The sequence below is a fragment of the Heterodontus francisci genome, chromosome 3 (genome assembly GCF_036365525.1).
Source record: "Heterodontus francisci isolate sHetFra1 chromosome 3, sHetFra1.hap1, whole genome shotgun sequence".
NCBI lineage: Eukaryota > Metazoa > Chordata > Chondrichthyes > Heterodontiformes > Heterodontidae > Heterodontus > Heterodontus francisci.
Window position 1 is genome coordinate 133,418,728 of NC_090373.1, and position 24,963 is coordinate 133,443,690.

Consider the following 24,963-nt stretch of genomic DNA (forward strand, 5'->3'; position numbering starts at 1 on the left):
ATATAACCCCACTATTTAAGAAGGGAGCAAGAGAAAAAAGGAGAACTACAGACGTGTTTGACGTCAGTAGTGGGGAAAATGTTAGAACCTATTATAAAAGATGAGATAACTGGACACTTGGAAAATAATGATTGGGCAGAGTCAACATGGATTTATGAGAGGGATATCATGTTTGACAAACCTGTTGGAGTTTTTTGAGGATATTACTTGTAGCATCGATAAAGGAGAGCCAGTGGATGTGGTGTATTTGGATTTTCAGAAGGCTTTTGATCAGGTCCCACACAGGAGGTTAATATACAAAACTAGAGCACATGTCATTTGGGGGTAATATACTGCATTGGATTGAGAATTAGTTAACAGACAGAAAGCAGAGAGTAGGAATAAACAGGCCATTCTCAGGATGACAGGCTGTTACCAGTGGGGTGCCACAAGGATCAGTGCTTGGGTCACAGCAGTTTACAATCGATATAAATGATTTGGATGTGGGGACCATATGTAATATTTCCACTCTTGCAGATGATACAAAACTAGGGGAGAACGTAAGTTGTGAGAAGGATGCTAGGAGGCTTCAAGGGGACTTGGACAGGCATAGTGAATGGGGAAGAACATGGCAGATAGAATATAATGTGAATAAGTGTGAAATGATCTACTTTGGTAGAAAAAACAGGCAGAGTATTTCTTAAATGGTGAGAGGTTGGGAAGTGTTGATGTCCAAAGGGACCTGGGTGTCCTTGTTCATCAGTCACTAAAAGCTAGTATGCAGGTGCAGCAAGCAATTAAGAAGGCAAATGGTATGTTGGCCTTCATTGCAAGAAGATTTGAGTGCAGGAGTGAAGGTGTCTTGATGCAATTGTATAGAGCCTTGGTGAGATTGCACCTGGAGTATTGTGTACAGTTTTGGTCTCCTTATCTAAAGAAGGATATACTTGCCATAGAGGGAGTGCAACAGCGGTTCACCGGACTAATCCCTGGGATGGTAGGACTGTCTTATGAAGAAAGTTTGCAGAAACTGGGCCTGTATTCTCTAGAGTTTTGATTAATGAGAGATGATCTCATTGAAGCTTACAAAATACTTAAAGGGCGTGACAAGGTAGATGTGGATAGGAGGTTTCCTCTGGCTGGTAAATCTAGAACCAGGGGACACAGTCTCAGAATAAGGGGCAAGCCATTTAAGACTGAAATGAGGAGGAATTTCTTTACTCAGAGGTTGGTGAATCTGTGGAATTCTCCACTCCAGTGGGCTGTGGAAGCTCAATCATTGAGCATGTTCAAGAAAGAAATCGCTAGATTTCTGAATACTAATGACATCAAGGAATATGGGGACAGTGGGGAAAAGTGGCGTAGAGGTAGATTATCAGCCATGATCTGTTTGAAAGGCAGAGCAGACTCGATGGGCCGAATGGCCTACTCCTCCTATTTCCTATGATCCTAAGAACAACCTGGAAATTTTTGTAATGGTAACTTGGTGATGTAATGATCTTGGCACATATTATATTGTGTTTGCAAATAAAAAGGGAAACATGTTCCCAATTGGGAATTGTGCCCAAAATGCGCTGGTTAGCTTATGCTTCAAGTTGCTACTAAAATTAATTTGCATAATCACAAACTTAGAACCAGTGCAGTAAAGCAGCATAATAGAACTTAATCATATTTATTTTTCTTACCAGTAAAATGTATTCTTTGATGTCTTGAACAGTGGTAACTTGATGAAGTTTTATTAATACAGCTGAAAATGGGTTTATCATCTAAAAAATAAGCATTTTTACCAAGTGTCTAGTCCTTCGCCTGTGAGTAACATGATTTTAAATCACTGCAAATGACTGAAACTATAATGAGCCATTTAAATTACATTGGTGTATGCTGGTCAGTTTTTAATTAAATATTTTTTGATGTGGAAAAAACTTTTAAAACATGCCTGTGTGTAAGAAAATGAGTGCAATTTGAAGACCCTTCCTGAACCAGCAGAATCTTGTGATGTTGACCTGAATTTGGGGGCTGGTGTGGGGTTTGGAGGGGATGGCTGTGTCCAGTTTTATGGTAAGGCCTGATTCAAAAGAATTTAATCTTAAACCAGCCTAACAGATTGCAGATAACATGATTGTAAGTGGTTTTAACTGTTTAAATTTACTCAAACATTTGTGCTGCTTCAGCTGCTTTTTGCCCAAATTGTGCTAACATAATACATGGAAAGTCTGTCCCAGTATCTTTTAAATCTTTGCTGCATCATTTGTGTATATCCTGTTAGTATGCTCTCCTCCTATCCCAATTAAATCTTTTAGTGCTTTCAGTTCTGAAATCAAATATTCTGATATTTTACAGAGTTCATAGAATTGTTGCTACTTTGACTAGTTTATTGAAGACAAAAGCATGTTCTTCACCTCTTCAAATTATTGTGGCACTGGAGACTGATTTATTCCCCTCTGCTGTAAATCACTGTGATATTGCAGACTAGTCTGCTGGGAAGAGAAGTTAGTCCTGATGCAGCGATCTCCATCCTAATTTGTATTTTCAACATAGGAAATGTGCAGCTTAAGTGTGTCATTCGTTGCTTGGTTATCTTTAGGCGCTATTTCCACGGAAGAGGAATTAAAATAGAGGATTTGTCTGGCAGCCTAAATTGACCATTATTATTGAATAGATGAATTTATATGATGCCCATATTATTCAGTGTGGGCCATTCTTTAGAGAGAGTCAGTCCATTTAGAGATGGGATACTTTGGAGTTTGGGTATACGAAGAAGGTGCATGTATTTCCAAGTTTTAATAGCTCCCTGCAAAGGATAGAATTCAAGTTGGCATCCATGTATCTCTGGAGAAGGGTAAAGATTATATTGATCCTGCATCGTTTTTCGTCATTCTAATTTTATGCTTCAGAAATTTCCTTTTACTATTGATATTAAAGGTTTGATAAAATAAAATCATGGCCTGGTAATTTTTAGTCCACTCTTACAGAAATGCATGTTTCACTTGCTTGTTTGGTCAGTTTCTCTTGTTAAACATACACTGTTTGGAATACAATAAGAAGTTTTTGTTATTGACTGCTTGTAATTGAATGAAAAATGTTAGGAGGTGATCTAAACCCTGGTTCCTGCAGTCCTTCAAACTTTAAGTGCATTAGCAATTTAAGCAGACTAAAATTTATTTAATTAAAATAATCTTTTGAGCTTTTGAGTATTAGATATACTTTTGCATTTCTATCTTCACTATTATGTGAATGTTGTTCAGTGTCACTTAATTGTATCTTAACAAGGGCAGCTCATAGGATTAGCTGATGGTGAAAAGGGGGTTCATCAACAAGTAGTACGTCTAGCAGTTGGTGGCTGGTGGATTAGAGTATCGAGTGACAGCACGTAGATTCATGGCTGAAATCCCTGAGTTTAGCAGTGGGAAGGTGTAGAGTGGAGCCGAGTGCTTTCCCACAGGGAAGGAGGAAAGCAAATTGGAAACTGGCACCAGGCTGCTTTCTTAAGCCTTCTGAAGATGCTTTATTGGGATTAACAAAGTTCTACCTTCCCTCTTGGCTGTGGGATGGTCTATGTGGCGCAATTAGACAGTACATCTCAGTGCAGTACTGGCAGAGTGACGCACTGTCAAAGCTGCAGACTTTTGGGTGAGGCGTGAACATAAAAGATCCCATTGTACTATTCAAACAAGTGATGGGGAATTCTCCCCCAGTGTCTTGGCCAATATTTAATACCTGAACAAACATTCTCCCACCTGCTCTGTAAGTACTGACTGGTCCTTTCTTAGATAAGATAGCACAGGTAGCTCCTTGCCCTTGGGGGGCCTTTTCTTGTGCTTGGTACATTTAATGTATAGTACAACAATAAGTAAGCAGTTCATTACTTAATCAGTGTAACTGTTTAAGAATGTAGCCATTGTGAATCGCACAAATTTGATACTTTGTATGCTCTTCCCAGTCAACTGTTTCAGGATAATTTCAAGCAGTAGATCAGTAGCCCAGTACAACAGTTCCTTTCTTGTTGCATTTACATTACAGCATTGCTGTCACTGGCAGCTCTGTATGTGAATGACAAGGAGCGAGAGCACCTGGCACCAAGTAAAACATCGGTTTTGCCTGGTGTTGCAGGTGGAATTCAGCTGCAGCTGCGAGTGTTGGATGATGTCAGGCACCAGTTTTCCCTGGCCCTGGGGAAATAACGGAAGACACCTTGTAAAATTGATGCAACCTGCATGCAACAATACCTCTGCATGACTTTATGTATCAAGCAAATATTAGTGTATTTTTCTGGCAGCAGTAATGCAGTGCAATTGCAGGGTATCCTTTCTTCTCCTGGGACTCTGATTTGAACCATCTGCAGTCAGAGTAAGTGAATTTCTCACTGAGCACTGTAAGAGCCCTGTATGGAACATTAACATGACCATTTCTGTTGTGTTCCTATTCAACATTAAGTGCCAAAATGTTAAAATGCTTGTTCAGAAGAAAAATGCCTTCTGAAAAAGCTGTATAACCTTGTTTCATTTTTCAATTTTAGCATTATCCATTAATCAAGAATTTTTAATAAATCATCTTTAAATTTACACCTCGTCATCATCTGCTTTCTATTTTTAAAAGCATTATTATTGGGGGCAATACTAAGTGTTCTGGTAATGCTTTGCTATATCAAGGAGGAACAGGACGTTTCATTCTCTGGCCTGGCCAGTTTCCAGTTTGAGTTATGTTGCAAGGAAGGTTAGGGGGTTCCAGAGTGAGGGAAACTTGGAGGTGCATGCTGTGGAGTATTATACCAATGACAGGAGTGTTGGGTTACCTACCTTGTTCTTTCTGGTAGTGTAGTTGCACCTGGAGCAGCTTGTGAAGGAGTGAAAAATAGGTGAGGTGAGGCAAGGATATCCAAGTGTTGGTTGTCTTTTGTTAGCTAAATCTTTTTATTTGAGATTTTTTCTCTTTACCTTTAATGCATGATTTTAGCGACCTGTGAGAAACCCTAACTTAATAGTTGCATGAAGGGAACAGATTCAGATCAGGAGGCAAAATGTATTGAAAGGGGAATGCAGCTTTAAATGCATTACTTATAGCAGCTGATGGATGGCTTTTTTAACTGCATTCCAGGCTGGGGTAGTGCCAAGGCTGAGCCAGGTAGTGTATTGAGGGATGGAGTCAAAAATGTTTGAGTCAAACAGAGTTTTGATTGAGGAGCTCTTTGAAATGCTGCCTCCAGCAGACACTGCCTGTGTCCTTGATGAGCTTTCTTCTGTGCTTGGCTCTCAGCGGATGGGCCCTTGAGTGTTTGGGCCGCAGACAGTCTTGACAGTGCTGAAGAATCCACGCATGTCATAGCTGTCCAGAAGCTAAGGAATCTCCCGCGCTCTTTCCACCCACCATTTGTTCTTGATGTCACGGGTTTTTTGTTGTACTGCTGCCTTCAGACATCTATAAGCCAGCTGCTTTACTCTTGCAGCTTCGTTGTGCTTCCAGTCTAGGAACGCTTTGCACTGGCGTACAATTAGCTCTTGAATCTCTTTGTCGTTCATGTCAAACCAGTGCCTACTGTTTCCTGGTGGAGAAGCCATGAATGTTTTGACAGGTGCTGATTATGGTGGACTTTAGAGTGGACCTGGCATTGTGGACACATTGCAGTTCATGTTGGCTGAAAGCCCAGAGGTTGTTTGCAAGGTGCTGGCTGAGGAGAGCTGCCTTTGTGGAATCCTTGAGATCTTCGGTGTTAATTTTCTTGCGGTAAAATTTCTGTTGCCACCAGCTGCTGTTTAGGGGACAGATTGCTGGAGATAATAGACCAGATAATGTGATGATCGGTCCAGCAGTCACGGCACCTATTATGGCACAAGTGATACAGATGAAAAACAATAAAGCCTCTGGAGCAGACTGAATTCCTGTTGAAATCCTGAAACATGGTGGTGATATGCTCCTGGTGTGGTTGCACAACCTCATATCCCTTATCTGGGAAGAGGAGCACATGCCAGGGGATTTCAGGGACTCCGTGATTGTGACCATTTTCAAGAAAGGAGACAAATCCGATTGCAGTCATTCCAGGGTAGTCTCTCTGTTGTCTGCCACAGGAAAGATCATTGCAAAGATTCTCCTCAGCCGCCTCCTTCCAGTGACTGACCAACTCCTCACAGAGTTGCCATGTGGACTTTGCCCGCTGAGAGGCACTACGCATATGATCTTCACTGCATGGCAAATCCAAGAAAAATGTAGGGAGCAGCACTAACCACTGTACACGGGCTTATTTTGACCTCACGAAGGCCTTTGACTGCCAATCATGAGAGTATATGGGGAGTCCTCCGCAAGTTTTCCTGCCCTCAGAAATTTGTCACCATCCTTCACCTGCATGATGGTATGTAAGCTGTAATTCTTACCAACAGGAGCACCACAGACCCTATCTCGGTGAAGACTGGCGTCAAACAAGGCTGTGTCATCGCACCAACCCTCTTCTCCATGTTCCTTGCTGCAATTTTGCACCTCACCTTCAGCAAGCTCCCCACGGGAATGGAGATAACCTATAGGATGGATGGGAAATTATTCACCCTCCAATCCAAAACAAAGGTCACTGCAACCTCAGTCATTGAGCTTCATATGTAGATGACGCTTGTGTATGGGCTCACTTGGAGACGGAGCTCTAAGTTATCATTAAATCCTTCACCGAAGCAGACGCAACAATGAGCCTTGTTTTAAAGATCCTGCAATCTAAGCTCCTGTTCCAACCCACTGCTGCAGCACAACAGTATCCTCCTTCGATCAGGATGCATGGCAAAACCCTGGAAAATGTGCATCATTTTCCATATCTCAGCAGTGTCCTCTCAATGAAGGCAGACATAGATGACAAAATCCACCATCACCTTCAATGTTCCAGCTCTGCCTTCGGCTGACTGAGAAAGAGACTATTCGAGGACCAGGACCTCAACCCGAGACTAAGGTCATGGTGTACCGGACAGCAGTGATCCCTTCACCGCTATCTGCTTCGGAAACTTGGACATTTGGTAAGGTCTGTGGTTTGTGCATCAGACTCATTCGCCATGGTTGAATGCCCTGAACCAGAGTGGAAGCAAGTCATCCTTGGTCCTGAGGGACTGCCTAAGAGAAGACTTAGCCTCAAGTCCATGCCCTAGTAACTTGATGAAGAACAATGCATTTAATTTTTGTTCTCTGCACTGGGAACATTACTGTGAAATAACAACTGCACATTTCTAACATACCTTGTAAAAAAAAAACTAGAAGGTCCCAATTTGATTCCTCACCTGTGCTGTTTTCTGATGTCTTAAAAAGGTAATATCTGGAGTTATGCAATTGGTCTCCATGCCATTGTAGCTTCAGCCAGAGTTCCCATTCCCAATTCCTGTCCATGCTGGAAATTGCATATTCATTTGGGTGTGAGCTGAGAACAGAATTAAAGTTTGTTGCCATGTGTCTTGTTAGCACTCACTATCTAGGCTTGTAAATGAGAAATAATCACTTGGATGAAGTACTGGAGGGAGATCAGCACCTGTGGGAGCAGACCCGAGTAAGAGTGGATGCCACCAGGAAGAGAGAAGAACCCTTCATGTTATTATTGATCACCTCCAGCATGCCAGTCCCCAAGAAGATGTTTCTACTTTAAAAAAAAAACATTTCTTCAAGACAGCAAAAAGTGACACAACAGAGCGATGATAAAAGTTGCTGATTTTTATTAAAGTGGTGCCGAGAGGGACATTTGCTAAATATAGAACCAGAAAGCAAGGACTTGAGACGGGGAGAAAGAGAGATTTAACGACAGATGTTATCATGACTTCCATCAATTAGCAAAATAACATCTTAATGGAAGCCCGTTATTTGGATTGGAATTGACCCTGTATTTCTTCTTTCCTCCAGTGAATTATTCTAACAACCTGTTCAGGAAATGATGTTGAGTAAGTAAACAAATGTCTCTGTCAAGATGGCCTTCCCCTCAAGCATATTGGGATTTGAATTTGCCACCCTGTAGTTGTTGGAAGGTTACACTAGCTAACTACTTTCAGCATTTAATACTCTTGATAATTTATTTTAATATTTCAATACTGTAGTCCAAACAGATTCTTGGCTAGCAATGAAATCTTGCTGAGCAATTTGTACATTTTTAACCCAACATAAATATCATGTATCTTATTAATAGACTGAAGCCAATCTGCATTTCAGTGCTTATGTTTCGTTGGAATAAAGTAGACCTATTTGCAAGAGGATTTTTTTAGGTTGCAGGTTTATTAGAGATATATGCAGCATTGCACTATGCTCTGATCAGCCAAATTGAGGAAATGTTTACGGGCGGCGCAGTGGTTAGCACCGCAGCCTCACAGCTCCAGCGACACTGGTTCGATTCTGGGTACTGCCTGTGTGGAGTTTGCAAGTTCTCCCTGTGACCGTGTGGGTTTTCGCCGGGTGCTCCGGTTTCCTTCCACAGCCAAAGACTTACAGGTTGATGGGTAAATTGGCCATTATAAATTGCCCCCAGTATAGGTAGGTGGTAGGGGAATTGAGGGAAGGTGGGGATGTGGTAGGAATATGGGATTAATGTGGGATTAGTATAAATGGGTGGTTGATGGTCGGCACAGACTCGGTGCGCTGAAGGGCCTGTTTCAGTACTGTATCTCTAAATAAAAAAAATAAAAAACTTAATTGTTGGCAATTTCAATTTGATAATGACTAGCTCAGACATAATGTAAACAATTACAGAAGTATTTACTGTCAGTTTCTTTGTCTTCATGTATTGTTAGAGTAAGTGAGCAAGACCAGTAAATTGCACAACATGTTCTTGAATAGGAGTCTTGGACTGCAGTAATGTTTTGTAACCCACATCCCATAACAGAGTGATCTGTTGTGCGGTACAAGTATTTCAAGGCTGATTTCACCCCTCAAAAAATGTCTGTCAACTCTCTTATAGCTATGGCTATTGTTCGGTGATTTGTGTAGCAAGTCATGCAGTGCAGGAGGCCAGTAGCCAGAGCTTTGAACAGTTTAAAAATGGCTGTCTGATTGCCAAATCACACCTGATAATTCTCATTGGTTCAGTGATGGCAATGAAAAAGACACATTTAAAGTGCAGGATTGGGAATTGGAGCTGACTGGACCTTGACATTGGCACACCATTTAACATGATCAAATTTCATTTCCCCCTCCCACCCCCAAATTTTAAGAATAAATGCTTTATAAAAATAATTGATCGAAGTGCAAGAAGGAACCTTCTCTGTGTCATTGCAGAGCAATTTTAGTATACAACAGCAAGAAGCAATTGTAAAAATACAGTTGTGGGGGGGAGGTGCAAAAGGGCAAAGAAGGTCAGACAACTTGAAGTAAAGAAACCAGAAAATAAATAAAGTGGAACCAAAAAAAGAAATGATTAAGTAGTAAAAGACAGATGATTAAAGTGTGCAGAAATCTGATTAATGGAAGCTATTGGTTTTTATAGAAACGATACGAATGAACTTGCAGCACTACATTTGATACTTAGAAATTGCATCAAAAAGTGGTGGGTTGTGCTTTTGTCCCCTTTTTATCTTTTTCTCTTATTGCCCCGCCCTGCCTTCAAAAAAAAACTGCTGTATCGTTGTTGGAAGTGCTGCATGGAGTCTGAGCACTTTATGTACTGAAGAAAGGACATTTGAGGAAGAATTTTCCATAGGCTGTTGGCATGCCCCTTCCGGTTGTCCTTTCAAGAGAGCACTGGTATGGGCCTGATTTTTAAAAACCTTGCATCTGCAAACAGATTTATCAGCTTTCCCATTATAAATTCCTATGTCCATATTTATAATGAAAGCTGTCTGTGTGAACTTGTCATGCTTTAATTGCACCTTCCGTTGGAAAGATTTGCAGCGCCACCACTGGTTGGGAGGAGGCTGTAATAAACCTGTCATGGCTGTACATAGTTTAACAGTTGGATCAGTGTTTTGCAGTTGTTAAAATTTTATTTAGAAAAGTATGTTTGTCTTGAAAACAAAAAGCAAAACATTGACCAGGTAAATTAAATACCAATCTCGAAAAAAAAAGTCTTCAGATCTAGTAACTAAAACTGAAATGAGTTAAATCCACAAATGGCAAATATTCTGGAATCTGACAGAAAACTAAATAAAATGTTATTCTCTTTGTGCAACTCAATTTGCAAACTGAGATTCAAATGTTTGCTGATCTAAAGACATCAAAAGTCAAATCTCCTGTGTTGGGAAGAGTCAACCCTAAACACATGAAAATAAGTCATTTTTGGAATTTAATTGTTTAAATCACTCGTGAATAAATATGAACAGAACAAAGGCCTCTCATTAGTAATGTAATTGTAAGTTAGTTAATTTATGTCCTGGGCCCCAGATAGTGACTCTTTCCTAACTGTATATTGAATCCGAACAATGCTTTGTACTTTTAAGTATTTGAGAGTTAAGCTGAAACCAAAGCAGTAGTAGAGTCATCATTTTCATTTTGCACAGTATCTACAGCCTTTTGGAAAGCAAATTTCTGATTTTAAGATTTTGCCCCATTGTTCTGGACTTCCCTGTCAGGGGAAGTAGTTTCTGTGCCTACCCTCATCATTTCAAAGATCTTTTAAACTCAAGGGAATACCAGTCAATTTTATATAGATTGTCTTCACAATTTAACCTTTTTAAGCCCTGGTATCATTCTAGTGAATCTTTACTTATACCCCTTGTAAAGCCCAAAACTGAATGCAATACTCTATATGGGATCTGACCAAAGCTCTGTACAAGATAAAGGCCAACATTCCATTAACCTTTTTACATTGCTATGCTAGTTTTTAGTAGTTTGTGTATGTGGACACCCACGTCCCTTTGCTCCTCCACAGCTCCTAGACTCTCACCATCAAGAAAATATTCCAATCTGTCTCTCTCTCAGATCTAAAGAGGATGGCCTCACTCTTCCCCACATTGAGCACCATCTGCACCAACTTTCCCACTCAACTTAGTCTGTTTATGTTGCTTTATCACTTTTCCCATCGTCACAACTTAATGTAGTGTGACATTCTCAAAACAATGAACTAGATTAGTCAGATGTACACTTTTCATATATTCATGTTAGCTGTGATCAACTAGTACTTGCCCAAGTGCTCAGTCACTGTCTCTAATGATAGATTCCAGGAATTTACACACAATTAACACTAAATTGATCGAAAGGATTCTCCCTCCTTTCTTTAAATAATAATGACATTTGCAATTTTCTTGGCCAAAGGCACAATTCCTGAAACTAGAGAGCTTTGGAAAATCATGATTAATGCATCTGCAGGTCCTTAAGTCCCATTATTTTCTTTTTAAAACATTTATCTTGTTAAATCCATTAAGCACTGCTGTTGAACTATTTTGGGATTCAATTGTGCAGCTGATATTTTGTCATCTTAGTCCACTGTGAAAACAGATGCATAGTACTCATTTAACAGGTCTGCCATTTCCTTATTCATTATAGTCTCACCTGCATCTCCCTTTATTGGACCCACATTCCCCCTTCCTTGTTCCTGTACCCCATTTAATTTCTCAACTTCCAAGGAATAAGTGGCCTCCTTATTCTTCCAAAATGAACCACCTCACACTTCACTATATTAAATTTATTTTTCAGTTTGTCTGCCCACTTGCAAGTTTGTTTCTCTTCCTATATTTTGGCGCAGTCATTTGCAAACTTTGACATATGCCTCCAATTTCTGAGTATAAATCAATTTTGTGAAATGTGAACAACAGCGGTCCCAGATGTATCCCTGTAGAACACCACTTCCCACTTTCTGCCAGTCCAAGAAGCTTCCCTTAACTTCTACCCTCTGTTTTCAATTTTGTAACCACTTTTTTAAATCCATTCTGCTACCTGATTCTATGCACCTTTGTCATGTACCTGTTATGTGGTAAATGAAGGCCTTCTGAAAGTCAATGTATACCACATCTATTCAGTAAGGTTGGTTAAACATGATCTTCCTTTTAGAAACTCATGTTAACTTTATTATATTTAATTATCACTTGTATCAGGGTTTCTGTAGTATGCATTAGGCTATGGAACCGCTAATGACTTATCCAGTATAGTTTCTCCAAGTCTTTTCTTCTTCAGCATTTACTAGGGTTAACTTGAAGAAATACTTGTACTTATACATGCATTTCAGTTGCTTATTGCACATGTTTTCAAAAAAAAAGTGTGGTGATCTTTTTTAGAACTCTACAAAATCCTTCTGTAAAAATTGTTTTGCCTTCCTGCCTATCAGAATGCACTTCGGTGTTGCACTATATTTTGTGGAGATTTCTGTATCGTACTTGCACTTGATTAACTGAAATTTTTTATTCCTAAAACAGTGCTAAAAGTGTAACTGGGTGTGGAAATTACCAATAGCAAGGAACAAAAGAGATGCCAATCATATTTTTAAAATATTATTTTGGTTACCAGCTTGTTTTTTTCACTAAGCTGAGGGTGTTCACAACACACAGTGGCTACAAAATTCACAGAGGTGATTCAATTTACATATGTAATAGAAATTTCCTTGTTCAAAATGTCTTTGGAAAAAAGGTTTTAAGAGATCGCCCATGAAAGGAAGGAGCTGCTTTTTAATCTAGATTCTGTTACACCTATGCTTATCTGAGCAAACCAGTAAATTGGGGAAGGACTTGGGCAAGAAGCACTCTTAAATTGGTCTTGATATTTTATCATATATGTTGAATGATTATAAAGCTCCATTTATTTTCCTCATTTTTAAACTCCTGAAGTAAGCAGTTGCATGCTTTAGAAGTATCATTATTCAAGTTCAGAAGGAGGTCTCTTATTGAATTCCTGAATTTACATGCAGTCCTTTATGCAGGACCTTTTTATATTAAGATAATTGGTGAAGATTCAAATTAGTTTTAAAGTAATGTTTTGAATGTTGTAAAACCACATTTTAATCAGCTGAACAGTAAAGGGAAATAAATTGTTTATTTATACGAGGGGAGCAAACTTATTTATCAGCTTGCAGTGGGTAACAAGACTCCAGGATTAAAAAGCAGCTACCTTCCTTTCATGGGCAATCTCTTAAAACATTTTTTCCAAAGACTTTCAGTGGAGATCCTACTCTTTGCAATTGCATAACCATTGACTCCATACAGATGCAAAGCCTTTTTTCAAAAAACAAATCAAATAAGTAGAAAGGTAGTCATCAACCTGGAACCTGACATTTAGATGAGGTTACTTACAGTTGACCTCGATAGTTTATAAGCAGCTACATGAATTAGTAGCTAAACGTCACTGCCCTGCTAGAGGTTATAACACCTTTGAGTAAGTTCACGGCAGGTTTGTGCTCTTGGGTTAATAACCATTTGTTTCTCCCCCCCCACCCCATTCTTTGTCCATATCTTTTAAAAAATGTCTTTTGTTTTAATAGTGAGCGATGACGACCTCGAGGTCGTCAATCATGCATAGCAGATGATCCAACACGAATAATTGAAACTGCAGAATTGCAGAAATGATGACTGGCTAATGACTTTCTGCTGATACCTGGCACCCATGTACTGCTTGTCTCAGCAGTTCATCCACATTAGTTTCCCACTGAAGCCATTAACACTCGCTGCTCAAACAAACAAACCAAACAGCTGTTAGAAGTTAGAATATAGTAAACAGGGTCACTACTTGCTAACATTTGCCAGTGATTTACAAAGCACGTGAGAATGAGTAATCCATTTTGATTTAATAATTTTTGCTTGATGTGTTTTTTCCCTTTTTATTTGTTAAAAGGTTTAACTTTTTTAAAACATGATCAGACATTTTTATGCATTCACATTTTTTTAAAAAACCAGTTAGACTGGTTTTAACCTTGTATTATAATTCTGCTCTTTGTACAAGAGTGTAGTTGCTGAAGTCTCTTGAAGGCAGTATTAACTTTATAACTATTTCGAGTTTGGAAGCAAAGATGTGGAACAGCTGGTATAGGTCATCGATCATTGAGTGTCACTAATCAAACTCTCTTTTCATTGCAACAACTTTTTTATTGAGCTGTGTAAGATGAGGATGTTAAGGCTATTTTCTTATTTTAACCATGCCTGCAGGACAGCCAGTTCTGCCTCCCTCCAGATCAGCTGGGGTGATTGATGTTAGATAGTAATATTACTTTTGTGGGTAGGCAACATGAAGCTGCAGTCTGCTTGGCCCGTCCATATTTAGGAACAGTAGTACTGTTCATCTCAGGCCTGTTCCACCATACAAGTAGATCAGGTTGAACAGTACCTCAACCCCATTTACCCATGTTTGCTCCATGTCCCTTGATACCCTTACCTAACAAAAAGAATTGATCTCTGTCTTGAAAATTTCAATTGACCCAGCATCCACAACCGTTTGGAGGTGCCAGTTTCACATTTCCACTACCCTTTGTATGAAAAGGTGCTGATTTTACTCCTAAATGACCTACCTGGCTTTAATTTTATTATGTCATCCTGTTCTGAGTTCTCCCATCAGAGAAAATAGTTTCTCCTAATAATTCTTCTCCTAATTTAACCTTATAATCTCTAGTATTCTACTGAAACTACCCTGAACATCTTTCCTGAAGTTTGGTGCCCAAACTGAATACATTACTGCAGATAGGGTTTGACCAAGGCTTTGTAAAACTGAAGCATCACTTTTGAATTCCAAACTCCTTGCAATAAAGGCCAACATTTCATTAGCCTTTTTAAAAATTAAAATTACCTTTTAGTACCTGTACTAGCTTTTAATGATGTGTATACAAAATTCCTTTGCTACTCCACAGCTTCGTCTCAGCTCATTGTTTTCTATAATCTTGCCAAACTACTTTAACACCTGAAACTAAAAATAAGCAATTTTAAATAAAGTTTTGATGTAGTAAAAGCAGATTCTTTCAATATTCATTATTGTTTCATTATTAATTGAAATAATTTTATCTTTACCTTTCATTCAATATTGACGATTGGATTTGCTGGTACAGTAGCTTCAGTTTGTTTGTTGATACTCATCATACTTCATGTGACGCAATATCCAGTTGCTTTTTGGTGCAAATACATTCATTGGTTTTTCTGTTGAAAGAAAATTTGTAGATTTGCATCTAAGTTTGCAAACACCTGAGAATTTACAAATTGAGTAAAAAAAAAAAAAATGGGGGATTTCAACAACTACCCTGATGATAATGGGACAGAAGAGGTAGGTAAAGGGGGTAAGGGAATTGAGCTTCAACAATATGCACAGGACTCTTTCCTAACCCAATATGTAAAAAAGCCCAACAAAGGAAGATTAGCTATTGGATCTGGTAATAGGGAATGAAACAGAACAGGTAAGAGAAGTAAAAGTTGGGGAACATCTGGGCAATAGTGACCATAATATAATATGCTTTAAGACTATTATACAGAAGTGCTTAAGTATGACAACGACCAGGTTAATAAATTGGAGTAAAGCTGATTTTGAGGGGCTGAGAATAGAACTTGGGAAAATAAAATGGGTAACAATATTGGCAAACAATAATGGGAAACATTTAAAGCCGTTTTCAGTAGGGTGCAGGAAAAATATATTCCACTTAAAGGAAAGAACCAAACACGAGTGAGACTTCATGAATGAATAAAGACTTAAGGGAACACTTGAGTGTTAGAAAAGATACATACATTAAGTACATAGACACGAGAGGTATGCATAATAGAGAAGACGAAGAGATCAGTAGAGAAGTAAAAAAAAAAATGAGGAAGGCAAAGGAACTATGAAATTAAATTATCAAAGAAATAAAAATATTTTACACGCATGTCAATTAAGAAGGGAAGGGTGGGATGAGAATAGGACCATTAAGGGATAAACAAGATAATACCACAGGTAACAATAGAGACGTGGTAGAAGTATTAAATAATTATTTTGCTTCTGTACTTACTAGGGAGATAGAGCAGGTAGATGCGACAGAGTGATGAGATAAGCAATGAAGTAAGTGCATTAAAAAAAAATTTTTAAGTATGCATTGAATAAAGTAATCAAACTTAAAGAGGATAATCTCAGAGGATAAAGCCCTTGGTCTGGATGGCATTTTAAAAGAATCTAAGCAAGAGATAGCAGAGACATCACTATACACAGTTAATAATTCATTCGAAAAAGGTGTAGTGCCAGAGGACTGGTGGATAGCTAACCTATGTTTAAGAAGGGGGACAGAACATGCACAGGGAATTATAAACCACTTAGTTCAACATCAGCGGTTGGAAAAATAATGGAATCCCTACTGAAGGAGAAAATAGAAGAACATCTGGAAAAGAAAAATGTAATAATGAGTAGTCAGCATTGATTTCAAAAGGGAAAATTGTGCTTTATCAACCTTATTGAATTTTTTGAGATAAGAAAGCAATGTTAATGCAGTAGATGTCATTCATCTGGATTTCCAAAAAACCTTTGACAAGGAGCCGTAGAAATAGACTAATGAATAAGGTCAGAGAATGTGGAGTCGGGACAAGTGGCAGAATAGATTGCCAGCTGACTTCAAGACAAAAAGCAGAGTGGAAGTATGGATTGTATTCAAAGTGGCAGAAGGTGGGAAGTGTTCCATAAGGATCAGTGCTGGGACCACTGCTGTCCACCATTTACATTAAGGGTTTAGACTTTGGAATCAAAAACACAATTTCTAAATTTGTGGATGACACCAAATTGGGGGGAGACGGTCAATACTGAGAAGGACTGCAACAAATTACCGGAGGATGTTAGTAAACTTGCAGAATGGGCAAATAATCAGCAAATGAAGTTCAACATATAAAAATGTTCTACCTCTCATTTATCTAGGAAGAATAGAGAGGCCTTACTACATGGAAGGTGCGAGTCTAGGTGAGGTGGAGGAACAAAGGGATCTTGGAGTACAAATACACCAATCACTAAAGGTGCGTCACAGGTTCGCAAAGCCATAAAAAAAAGTAAACCAAGCACTCGGCTTTATTTTTAGAGGGATAGAATTGAAAAGTAGGGAGATTATGCTAACCCTGTATCGAACCTAGGTTACACCACACTTCGAGTACTGCGTGCCGTTCTGGTCGCCGTATTATAAAAAGGATATAGAGGTTCTAAAGAGAGTGCAGAGAAGATTTACAAGGGCGGTACCAGAAATGCATAAGTATACATATCAGGCTGGGGGTCTCATGAAAAAAGAAAGCTGAGGCATGACCTAATAGAGGTCTTTAAAATTATGAAAGATTTTGATAGAGGCCGTCAATATAAGATAATCACCAAGAAATTCAGCAGGGAATTCAGAAGAATCTTCTTTAGCCAAAGAGTGGTGAGAATGTGGAACTTGCTATCACAGGGAGTGGTTGAAGCAAATAGTCTAGATGCATTTAAGGGGAAGCTAGACAAACATATAAAAGGGAAGGAAATAGAGGATTACGATGATAGATTTAGATGAAAGATGGAAAGAAGCTTGAGTAGGGCAAAGGTGGCAATTAACGGTAGAATATTGGCCAGGACAAGTAGTCAAGAAGGCATACGGCATGCTTGCCTTCATCGGTCGGGGCATAGAGTATAAAAATTGGCAAGCCATGTTACAGCTGTACAGAACTTTAGTTAGGCCACACTTAGAATATTGCGTGCAGTTCTGGTCACCACACTACCAGAAGGACGTGGAGGCTTTGGAGAGGGTACAGAAGAGGTTTATCAGGATGTTGCCTGTTCTGGAGGGCATTAGCTATGAGGAGAGGTTGGATAAACTCGGATTGTTTTCACTGGAACGACGGAGGTGGACGGGCGACATGATAGAGGTTTACAAAGTTATGAGCGGCATGGACAGAGTGGATAGTCAGAAGCTTTTTCAAAGGGTGAAAGAGTCAGTTACTAGGGGGCATAGGTTTAAGGTACGAGGGGCAAAGTTTAGAGGGGATGTGCAAGGCAAGTTCTTTACACAGAGGGTGGCGAGTGCCTGGAACTTGCTGCCGGGGGAGGTGGTGGAAGCAGGTACGATAGCGACGTTCAAAAGGCATCTTGACAAATACATGAATAGGATGGGAATAGAAGGATACAGTCCCCGGAAGTGCAGAAGGTCTTAGTTTAGGCAGGCATCAAGATCGGCGCAGGCTTGGAGGGCCGAATGGCCTGTTCCTGTGCTGTACTGTTCTTTGTTTGTTCTTTGACATAGAGAGAACTGCTTGCTATCCTTGGATTTTTAGTGCCATGGATATTTTACATCCATTGAAATAGACCATTGAACTTCAGTTTAACATCTCATCTGAGAACTGGCACTTCTGCCAATGCAGCATCCCTTTTAGTACTGAACTGAAGTGTCAGTCTGGAAGATATGCTGAAGTCCTAGAGTAGAGTTTACACCTATGACCTTAAAATACGAGTAATTCTTATCTACTAAGGCACAGGATCATTTACAGCATTCTCACCGCTGACTCAGTAGATCATGTGTTAAAGTCCTTCTTCAGAACTTGACAATATAATCTGGATTGATCTTTGGTGTCAAAACAACGTCTTCTGTATTTTTTTTTGTTGTTGTGTGCGTGGTCTGTTCATTTAATTGCGTGGTCCCTTCAAATTCTTTGGCTGCACATATGTGGTATTTTAAAGGAGACGAGTAGTGAGCAGCCTGCGTGGTACCTCCGGTTGCTGCACTGCCACGCATGTATACAGCTGAGAGGGGACATTGGTTTCAAATTGAGGTTAGCAGCTAAACACAAATATCAAACCCTAGACAGCTAGCTGTTTTAGAAATTACTATCCTATTGTTATTCCTATTGAATTCGTCAATTCTATGCCTAGTCAGAGCAGAATTTAGGCTGACAGTTCAGCGTCCTATTGAGTGCCATCTTCCTTTTCTGGTGAAAGTAGAAGATTCCATGGTGCTGTTCACAGAAGAACACTGGCGTTCTCCCATTGTGCTTGTTGATATTTATCCCGTAAACAACAGCACCAAAACAGATTACCTGATAATTAATCTCATTGCTGTTTGTGAGACCTTGCAATGTTCAAATGGGGGTAAATTTTTGTCTTAATCTACCAGAACAAAATTCCCACCTATTCTAGAATTTGCCGAATTTTCATTCCATTTGTTTTCAGTAGACTGAAAATCAGAAGTGATCTATAACAGATCCAGGCTATAATAAAAGCAAAATACTGCGGATGCTGGAAATCTGAAATAAAAACAGAAAGTGCTGGAAAAACTCAGCAGGTCTGGCAGCATCTATGGAGAGAGAAGCAGAGTTAACGTTAACTCTGTTTCTCTCTCTACAGATGTTGCCAGACCTGCTGAGTTTTTCCAGCACTTCCTGTTTTTATCACAGATCTAGGCTGCCAGATTACTGCCCAGGTGGTGAAGTTAAATTTTTATACAGTTTATCTATACAATGGTGACTACACTTCAAAAGTAATTTCTGATGCATGCTCATTGACCTGAAACACTAACTGTTTCCCTTAACACATATGTTGCCAGACCTGCTGAGTATTGCCAGCATTTTCTGTTTTGATTTCAAGAGTAATTCATTGGTTTATTTATTTATTTTTGTTTAGAGAGACAGCACTGAAACAGGCCCTTCGGCCCACCGAGTCTGTGCCGACCATCAATAACCCATTTATACTAATCCTACACTAATCCCATATTCCTACCATATCCCCACCTGTCCCTATATTCCCCTACCACCTACCTATACTAGGGGCAATTTATAATGGCCAATTTACCTATCAACCTGCAAGTCTTTGGTGGTGGGAGGAAACCGGAGCACCCGGCGAAAACCCACACAGACACAGGGAGAACTTGCAAACTCCACACAGGTAGTACCCAGAATTGAACCCGGGTCGCTGGAGCTGTGAGGCTGCGATGCTAACCACTGCGCCACTGTGCCGCCCATAAGTGCTTTGACATTCTTTCCTTTCCTGTCATTCTTTCTGTCTTTACCCCCTTTCTCTGTCTTCGCCCCTCACTTTTTTTTTACATATATCCATATATACCTGAATTTTTAATTTTTATCCTGCACCTGTAGCTTTATGGGAAGATGGCAGTCTGCCTCCCCTAGTTAATGTCACCTGCTGTGTTGTGCTTTCTTCCCTTCTTTGCTGCTTTAAGTGACGTATATTAACAAAGCATGTGCAGTCTTTTTTTTCTTCATTAACCTTATCAGCTGTGTGTATTTACATGGACTTTTATCATGCTGGGTCTAAATACCACACAAATCAAATGATCGCTTCAGCCACTTCTATTATTGAATGCAGGTAGTTAATCAAGTAAAATGCTTTTTACTGTTCTACAGAAAAGTTGAAAATCTGGTCTCAATATCTTAGTTGTTTCAGTTTTATGTCTGTTGTTTTGCCTTAACATTAATTTTAAGTATCCAAAGCTCCCTTGGGCATCAGATTAGCCTTGCTGGAACTTCTGGAAACTCTCCAAGTATGTTATTACAAATTAACACAATTACTATGTGTAGGGTATCTGCTATAATTTTATGTGGTTGGGGGGGAGGGAGGGATGTATTTCCACTCTTTTCCCCAGTGAAGCAGCTTATTGAATAGAAAATAAGGATTGTGTGTATGCGTATATTTTATATACAGACACACTAACATTAATGCTGCCCTGTAACTTCCCCCGCCCCACCCCTCAGGCTTTTTTAAAAACTAATTTCTGGTCGCTCCTAGGAGACTGCATGAGAGAGGGGAAATGAGATTGATGGTGTTGTGTAACTTTTATACTGTGGCACACGACAGGCTTAATAGACAAGCTGGTCTTTTCCTGTCCTCTGATGTTTTCATATTTTCAGTTTAATCCGCCTTTTGTAGTCCAAACTGATACACTGTTGCTCATCAAATCACATATTTTTATGGGAGTTGGACACTCATTACCATCTGCTAAGATATTCCTGCTGACAGCAAGTTTAAATTTTAAGTAAATGTGATTCTCGAGAAGAGTAACCTAAACTGTTAACTGTCTTTCCTAGGCAGTGTTGTTGATAAATTGCTCAAATTTCACAAGTGATTTACAGCTTGATCTGAGCCTGTGATCGCCTCTTGCTTCTCCTCCCTTTCCCCCCCCCCCCCCCCCCCCCAATAAAACAATTGTGGTCTATTCCATACTCCATGGTGTATGTTCTGTATTCTGTGGAGAATACAATTGAAACAAATCCAGCGTTATTCAAATTCAGTGTGAATTAATTTTAAATATTATGAGAGTCTGCAATCCAGCCATTTTTGTAACTTTAAACAAAAAATGCCCCAATTGGCTAGTGCCTCACTATCAGGAGCTTTTGGTATGTGAGTATTTTTAGATTTGCACAATGGGTTCTGACAGGTAAACCATCTTTCAGCCAGCCTTTCCATATTTCACTGTTCTTGAAGAACAAATTGTGAATGTTTGACTTTTGGAAAGCTACTTGCAGGAAAGGTGAATAATTCTGCAAATGTGCTGTTGTGTATGAAAAATGCTTTTACTTTTTGCTCCTTTTATATAGTCAGTACTGATTTGATGAATCATGTAATTTACAAGACAAGGTGCACAGTACGAAACTGTTATCCATTCTGACTTGTCACTTGTATCAGATTAAAAGTACTTTATGTGACTGTACTTTGGCTCATTGAATAACTGTTACATTGTAGATTAAATTGGATTTTTTGCTTTTTTTATCCATTTAATAAATTTAATGTTTAGCTCCACATGCAGAGCAATAAGACATACTGTAAACTCAGATTATGATCTGTTGTATTCCATACTGTATAATTATGGAACTTGAACTGGCCATAACGTCCTAGTTAAAGGCTGAGTTATACACTCTTGCTATACCACCAAAGCCACTGAATTAAATATAGATTGGCCATGTGGAATATACATGTTCCTGTGGCCTAATATTCTCTTTATTTCCTGCCAACAGAACCCTCCACATCTCACCCTCCACCCCCAACCCCGCTCACATCTGAGATAGTTAGATGGTGACTGTTCATTTTCACATTGGTCATTTCAGCTTACAGCAGCAACAACAACATGCATTTATATAGAGTCATAGAGTTATACAGCACAGAAAAAGGCCCTTCGTCCCTCCGTGTCCATGCGGCCATCAAATCTATCTATTCTAATCCCATTTTCCAGCACTTGGCCCGTAGCTTTGTATGCTATGGTGTTTCAAGTGCTCATCTAAATACTTCCTAAATGTTGTGAGGGTTCCTGCCTCTACCACCCCTTCAGACAGTGTGTTCCAGATTCCAACCACCCTCCGGGTGAAAATATTTTTCCTCAAATCCCCTCTAAACCCCCTGCCCCTTACCTTGAATCAATGCTGGTGCTTTTAATGTAATAAAATGCCCCAAGGTGCCTCACAGGAGTGAAATCAGACAAAATAAAATTGACTGGTATACGAAGAAATTTCAACTGGTGAGGAGGGGTTTGTGAAGAAATGCCTTTATATTCTTGCACATACTTTTATACCTCCCTCAAAGTGGCCCGAGAGTAGTCCAGCCTTGTTAGAGATGCTGCATGGGCTGAAGGATCAAGAGAAAGTAACTAAATTAATGTAATTTTTTTTCTGTTCCTTATTTCCTTGATGCGGACAATAAACATTTAGAAGAATGACATTTAATACTGCATTGTTATTAAATGCTGATCCTTTTTCAGCTAAAATTTGTGTATTAATATAATACTTAATTGTAGAAGAAAATATTTAGCATCATAAGGCATGTTTTCAGATATTTTTGTATGGCAGCTTTATGTAATCAGTTGTTTCCTTTTTGTATCTTAAAGTCAGTGTCTCTTAAACAAAATTTTTATAACAAAATTAAACAGATTTGCACCTTGGCTGTTCAGCATAGCATCATGTTCCTATCACGAGAAGTTAAGCAGAAAATAATGGTATTTTGAATTGCCTTTTCGGAGTCCTTATTTTATAACGCAGGAAGCCAGCAGACTGTCAGATTAGTGTGCAAGGTACCTGTATTTGAACACTTACTGTTTGCTACTTATATAGGGAAGTTGTGGTAAGCTATTAGAGATTTGTTGTGGGTTTTTAATGTTGCTTTAATTAACCCTTTAAGTTCAGAATTATTGGCCAGAATATGTGAATATAAAATCCTACATAGTACTTACTGTACTATTTGGTATCATGCTTGTACTATTTGCTTCTGCTGAAACCAGCTTGTCACGTTTGTATGTGTGGGCTTGAGTATTAGAGAAAATATATGGTACTTGGTAGGGAAACTGAAAGTATTTTTGTGCTTTGGGGAAAACATCTGACCTGGGGGTTGTTGTAAGGTCAAATAACCTTTTGTAGACACAGTGAGAGCAGTAAGGAGAACTCTATAGAAGTCTTCAATAAAACACTTGTTAAATCTTTGTTAAAGTCACAGCTGTGATTTCAAGTGTGATTCATTTCAGCCTGAGATGTAACATTGGCAATGAGGTAAATTCGAAGATATTTAGGATTGTGTCATGACATTTGCTGGAGCTAATATGTCTGCAATACAGAGAATTGAGCCCTTTGATCCCTCCGGTCGGTGTGAAATGGAAAGCGCAGTTGGAGGAGTTTGAAGCGAATGCTGACAATACAGCTGGTTTTTGGATGGGGCAACGGAGATGCAGAAAGTACAGCAATGGGCTTTATTACTGTTCAATGTGGGTGCGTCGGTGAGGGAGACTTTCACGACATTACCTGACATGGGAGAAAAGGCGGATTATGAACGTGCAGTGAAAGCTTTGAAGGATCATTATGTGGTGATGCCAAATGCCACATTCCAAAGGCATGTTTTCTGTCAAATGAGACAAAAAAGAAGGCGAAGCAGTAGCCCAATTTGGACTCATTTGAGGCGGGCGTCGGATGGATGTAATTATGTTGTGATGAATTTGAATAACCAGATAATGGATCAGGTGCAAGTCAGAAAAGCTGAGACGCAGGCTGCGAGAAAGAGGAAGTGACTTCACGTTGGATGATATTTTGAAGATAGCGGCTGCTTTGGAAGCAGTGGATGGACAAGTTCACAGCATGAAATTTGGTCCCATTTTCTCCATTGGCATGACAAAATCTGAGGTTAATGGAGTGACCCAACGGAATTCAGGTACGTGTAAATGTAAACAACAAAAGTCAGAGCGTTTCAGATGTGGCAACTTGGGGCACTATGGAAGAGATGATTGCTGCCTGCCAAGGGCAAGATATGTAGGGACAGAGAAAATTTTGCCAAGAAGTGCTGAAGCAAAGCTGAACAGAATGGCAAGCCTAGCAAACCATGTAAAGGAAACGGAGATGGAAGTAGTACAACTGAGAGACGAGTTGAAGAAGATGCAGTGACTGAGGACACAAATAGCAATCATGGATACATGTTTTCTGTCAATGGAAGCAACCATGAGAAAGTTCCAGTGATTGTTGGGGGTGTTGAATGAGCATTATTGTAGATTCAGGGACAGTAATGTCATCAGCAGAGCACTGTGGGAGGAACTGAAGACAGTGAATCAAGTGCACATCGCGAAAATGTGTCAAAAAGCTTTATCCTTACACATCTAAAACCCCACTTCAAACTGTTGGATGCTTCAGTGTGAGAGTTGGGGATCAGAGTGTAGAGGCAGAATTCATAGTGATTGAGGAGGATGGTGAGCCTCTTCTGAGTAGAGAAACTGGCCAAGCCTTAGGGGTGCTACACATTGGATTGAAAGTGAATTCTATGAAATCCTATGCAGAGCTTCAAGAGGAGTTTGGATCAGTGTTTCAAGGAATTACCAAGTTGCACAGCTGCCAAGTGAGATTAACGATTGATGAGAACGTGAAGCCTGTAGCTCAGCCTGTACGCAGAACACCTTTTTGGTCGGAGAGGGAAAGTTGAGGCAAAGATCAAGGAACTGATTGATCAAGACATCATAGAGCCAGTTGAAGGACCAACACCGTGGGTGAGCCTCTTGTGATAGTGCCTAAACCAAATGGTGATATCAGACTGTGTTGATATGCGACAGGTCGTGAGAGAACGTCACCCAATTCCCACTGTGGATGAAATCTTTCAAGAGTGTTCAACAAGCAAGATACTGTCCATATGACCATACAGGTTAGGAGCAGAAGTAGGCCATTTGGCCCATCGAGCCTGCTCCGCCATTCAATAAGATCATGGCTGATCTGTTTC

General features: G+C 39.6%; 1 protein-coding gene across 5 annotated transcripts in view; it reads left to right on the plus strand.

Annotated features, from left to right (window-relative positions):
* si:ch211-278j3.3 (E3 ubiquitin-protein ligase RNF19A) overlaps positions 1–24,963 on the plus strand; it is a 91,261-nt gene that overhangs the window by 12,413 nt on the left and 53,885 nt on the right. For 3 of the 5 annotated variants that reach the window (XM_068026043.1, XM_068026033.1, XM_068026041.1), the window contains exon 2: positions 16,687–16,781. The exons of the other annotated variants lie outside the window; for them this stretch is intronic. The gene's annotated coding sequence lies outside the window, so the exon portion shown is untranslated. The remainder of the gene's footprint in view (positions 1–16,686; positions 16,782–24,963) is intronic. 5 annotated transcript variants of the gene reach the window in all.